This window comes from Petromyzon marinus, unplaced genomic scaffold (assembly GCF_048934315.1).
Source record: "Petromyzon marinus isolate PM22_M1 ecotype Great Lakes invasive population unplaced genomic scaffold, UKy_Petmar_22M1.pri1.0 PM_G_Scaffold_9, whole genome shotgun sequence".
Taxonomy (NCBI): Eukaryota; Metazoa; Chordata; class Hyperoartia; order Petromyzontiformes; family Petromyzontidae; genus Petromyzon; species Petromyzon marinus.
The window spans coordinates 5683451-5689020 of NW_027423046.1; positions in this window are offsets into that span (position 1 = coordinate 5683451).

Genomic DNA, 5570 nt, shown 5'->3' on the forward strand with positions numbered 1-5570 from the left:
TGATCCAGTCTAGGTTGTCTTCATAATTATGCCAGAAGATGCAAATACAATACTTTTCGAAGCACCGCACATTATTTTTGCATGTTGAATATTTACCGCCACTGTAAATATGTAATTTTAATCAATGCATTGCTATAATGTTTTAATCAATCGTATTGTTATTAAGGTTCGGGTCAGGATTTTAGAGCAGTGTGTTTCAAATAGGTCGACCAGATTTGAAATCGCTACATCTCTGCAAACCACGAACTCTTCATAATAATCCACAATAAAGGTTTTCTGGGTTAGATCGCGTTATTTATAACTGTGTCGTAACCCTCCACCACCCGACACGGCCAATCAGCAAAAAATAAGTGTCACGTTGACAAAAGACAATTAGTTCACTAATTTATTTGCTGATTGGCCGTGTCGGGTGGTGGAGGGTTACGACACATTCATAAATAACGCGATCTAACTAAAAAAAACCTTTATTATGAATAATATTGGTCGCGAAAGCTTGCTACGTGTTAAACTGACACAATCACAACTTTGCCCTTTATATATATGGAGATATACTGTATGTTATTTTAATTAACTTTAACAATACACTACTGTATACAGTATGCTTTTCTCAAATGTGTCTTTACTGCCCCATGCTGTATATACCATCTTAAATCAGGACCAGTACTAAGAGTTTAGCCACGTGACAATACAGCAGACTCTCTGTTGTGTACTATACAGGACGGTCCAGATGTCTTATAACCCCCAATTAACTGACCCCGGAAAATGTGTTTCATTTGCGTATTAATTTCTGTTTCTAAATAAACCTTACATAAAATATATACCGTATGAAGATAATTAAGTGTGTGGGGGGGGGGGGGTCACAAGACATCTGGAGCACCTTGTGGAACGTGCCTATTTTATGTTAATAAAAAACAAACGACACTTATTAAAGACGAGTTTTGTGGGCAGCAAATGACAGCGAAGTAAAATAAATTGTGCTGCACTTCTAAAACTGCCACGTCTATGACTCCCTGCCTTTACCATCCTGCAAAATCGTGTCCATGACCCAGACAGCGTGGAGAGGGCCCTCATCCAAACAGCACATTGCCAAAAGGGGTTTTGTACGTGCAGTATACATCAAGTATACAGATAGTACTCCTGTATATTGTAACATACCTTATCGACTGACAGTTACCAGTGTCTTTCAGGGCTAGGTGCCTTCCACCCACACAATGGTCATCCTTCTTTACACACACACACAAATATATATTTAGCTACTGGAATTTTCACATTCTGTACACACGTAAATTGAAAGCTTCCATCTAAAGAACACTGCACCGTAGAGGCAAAATCTCGAATGTATGATCTGTGTGCGAGTGTTTAAACTGTGGTGATGCTGGCATGGCTCCGAGAGAGACTCCAATCCAGTAATAACAAAACAACTATAATAATAATAATTGGGGTTTTCCCCCTTTTTTCTGGCAACAAAACTGAAACCTTTTTGCAAGGATTCATGTTACTGCATTAACCACAATACCTGCAGTCTCAATGCAAAAATAAAACATACTATGATAATATATGATGATGCATTGTCCTTGAAACTGATTGGTCCACACCAAGGGACGGCTTTCTTTTGAGCCTTTTGGCGTCATCTGGTCGAGCACCAATTGGGTCGAGGCTTCAATGCCACATATATATTATCAGAGTATGTTTTTTTGTTTGCATTTTGACTGCAGGTATTGTGTGTGGTTAATGCAGTAACATGAATCCTTGTTAAAAAGGTTTCAGTTTTGTTGCCAGAAAAAAAGGAGGAAAACCCCTGTTATTATATTTTGGTACTGGCAAAGGAGGTCTAATGATGAAACAAAACATCAATGAAGCAATCTGATCTCATCTTCAACGGCCACTGTTGGCCTGCAGCCCGCCAAGTAGCGCACTTGTGTAACGTATCTCGACAATAAAATGACTGGTCACTGTCGACTTCCAATGGAGCTTGGCTTGTTATTTTATTTTTTTACCTACGTGACTTTACCCAATAGAACCAAAGAGTATGGAGCTTGGCTCTTTAACTTATCAGCCGTCTTTTCATTTGTGGGTGTGTCATTAACTTTGATCATTGATTCTTGTCAACACCACTGGGTACAAAGTTAATAAGCAACTTTTTTTTAACAAAAATTAAACAGAAAAACCGCAACACACACGCACATTTCATTCCGAGATTTATAGAAATTTATAAAGTAACCTGTTGCGGAATTTGCCACTTGCTGGTTTTATCCACCATCAATTTATTATGAAAACCCTGTCTATATCTCAGATACAAATTCAGTGGAATGACAGTTCATTAGCTGATTTATATGAGAATAGGTTTTCCCATTTTTTTCTGGCAACAAAACAGGTCACATTTAAAGCTGAACTTTGAGCTGAAATCCTTCAGAATGCGAGATGTTTTTATCTTCCATTATTTTCATATTTATTGTGTATATTGAGCATCACTTTGTGAGAAGCCAACCAATGTAAACTGGCCACCATCAGCAACGTGGAATTCCAGGCTACAGATACAGGGTGGTCCAAATGTCTCGCGTTCTTAATTGAATTCTCTAAAGCTTAATATTGTAATGGGAGGCTTTATTTAAAACCCAACATTTAACATGCAAATGACAAATATGTTAGGGGTCAATTAATTTTGGGAGTCACAAGACATCAGGACCACTCTGCACAGCGCGAGTTCAGGATCTACAATGGGAATAGGGCGCCATCCAGCGTTGCTTCAACAGGGTCACAGCGAGGGTTGGAGTTTAACAACAAGGAAAGATTTACATTATGAGACCTCCTTTGCCAGTAACAAGATATAGTAATAGGTTTTACCCAATCAAATTCAAGGACAGTGCATATTATTATCAGAGTTGTCGCTTTTGTTTGCATTTTGACTGCTTGTGTTGTGGTTATTGCAAACATGATGCCTTGAATAAAGGTGTCAGTTTTTGTGCCAATTAAAAGGGTAAAACCTATTACTATAACAAGGAAGGACATTTTCCCTCCCCTACCCCCCAAAGACTGGGTACAGTCTGTGAAGTTTAACCTGCAATTCCCACAGTATGAAATATTTCTTCATACATCATCCCACTGTACATCACCAATTAATCGTGGAGCGTTAATCCACAAACTGCACATCTTCTAAGACTCGACAAAGCAGGCTGTAACCAAAGTTGATTTGTGGGTCCATCGTTCTGAAGCGAATTTGACAGAATCACTGGTGCCGATTAGACACGGGGAAATTGACAAAAACAAACGCATTGATGCATCGCTCAAATTTTTTAATAAAATGAAAACATCGATTTTACACGAGCAGATTCAGAATAAAAAGATCAAAAACATTCAATGAACGATTTACAGGAGACAGCGAAGTGATTGTTCAGAAGTAAAGTTAATTATTGTAAAATAACGAATGATAAAATAGCCAACCGTCTAATAATTAATCGGAAGGCTGTGGTTGCAGGGTCAACACAAACGGACATTACTTTTCAAAATATAAAGTTAAAAAACATAAATGCCTTTACGTTAAATAAAAAACATTACAATGGCACAAGGCTGTTGTTGAAGGATCAACAATCAGCCGAAGTCGTAAGGTTCCCCATCCCTTCGTTACTGATCCGTGGCCAAGATAGGTTGCATGGATTGAATCCTGCAATCTCGCCTGGATAAAATAATAACAATGAATGATTGTGACTTGTCTGTGTACTGCTGCAATGTGAACTCTACTGTAATATTGTATTTGTACTGATGCGTTCTGATCTCAAAAATATTTTTTTTACAAAGTGAGCATTTAGGCGGTGCTCATCTCCCGTTTAAGAGCTCTGAGCCACGTGGTGGAAATTCGACGTTACTATGGCGGGGGCAAGTAAACACATAAAGGCAACCACTGTTGACTTCTCCTCCACAGTGTGTTACCTATTGTATCTACCCCCGACAGATGATGGGCTGATCCAGTCTAGGTTGTCTTCATAATTATGCCGGAAGATGCAAATGCAATACTTTTCGAAGCACCGCACATTATTTTTGCATGTTGAATATTTACCACCACTGTAAATATGTAATTTTTATCAATGCATTGCTATAATGTTTTAATATAATCGTATTGTTATTAAGGTTCAGGTCAGGATTTTAGAGCAGGGTGTTTCAAATACATTGACCCGATTTGAAATCGCTACATCTCTGCAAACCACGAACTTTTCATAATAATCCACAATAAAGGTTTTCTGGGTTAGATGGTGTTATTTATAACTGTGTCGTAACCCTCCACCACCCGACACGGCCAATCAGCAAAAAAAAGCGTCACGTTGAAAAAAGACAATTAGTTCACTACTTTAGCCCCACACCGGTGGTGGTTGAAGAGTGAATCCACAACATTTACAGTTTGATTAGTACTGTGACGTTACGCTGGTAATTACATCCAACGTCATCGGGCAATACCACTTGAAACGGCGGGGCATAGAGTTTAAAATGATAACCGCTAGATGCTTCTGCCAGCGCACAAACATCCCCTAGCCTCAGTCATTCACCGGCCACACCCTGCGACTTGTCCTTGTGGTGATACGTCAAAGACCCGTAGAGTGATTTTGGTGCTACCATCAGCGACTCATCTGGATGACCTCAAAAACAGAATCACGGCAAGCGGTGACTTCAGTGGAAGAGAAGACTTCGCTTTGAGAGGCGTTTGGGACGAATTCAACTATCGTCTCGATGTTGGTGGAGGGCACATAGAGAATTTATAAAATGGTTAGTAAATCTTGATAACTCATTAAAGCGTTTGTAACTTCATTAGACCTCCTTTGCCAGTACCAAAATGTAACAATAGGGGTTTTTCCCCTTTTTTCTGGCAACAAAACTGAAACCTTTTTAACAAGGATTCATGTCTACTGCATAACCACAATACCTGCAGTCAAAATGCAAACAAAAACATACTATGATAATATATGTGGCATTGTCCTTGAAACTGATTGGTCCACACCAATGACAATGCATCATATATGATCATAGTATGTTTTTTGTTTGCATTTTGACCGCAGGTATTGTGGTTAATGCAGTAGACATGAATCCTTGTTAAAAAGGTTTCAGTTTTGTTGTCAGAAAAAAGGGGGAAGACCCCTACTGTTACGTTTGTAACTTGTTGTGTAATTGTAACGTGTTGTTGCCATCGTGAAATATACCGCTTTGAAATTGGGTCCACATTTTTTTAAACCACCCTGCATTAGCGTCTTACAAATTTACCCACGATAAGCCAATTTGGTTGACCCATCATTTGCGACGATATGCAGATCTCTTCTGGAAAGAGAAATAAATTAAAGCAGATCTAACAGAGCCCAGTGAGCCTTACCCTGGTAAAATTAAACACGGCTTGAGTTTATGAAGCGCTTTGCTGCACTAATAAATCTGAATGTTTGTTTTAGTAACCACCCACCCCCACACACCGAGTTGGCTTCAAGTCTCAGCCGTAGTGGGCGGGGTCACACTAGGGACGAGGAGGTGGCGGTGCCGTAGTGTGACCCCGCCCACTACGGCACCGCCCCCTCCTCGTCCCTCCCCTCCCCCTC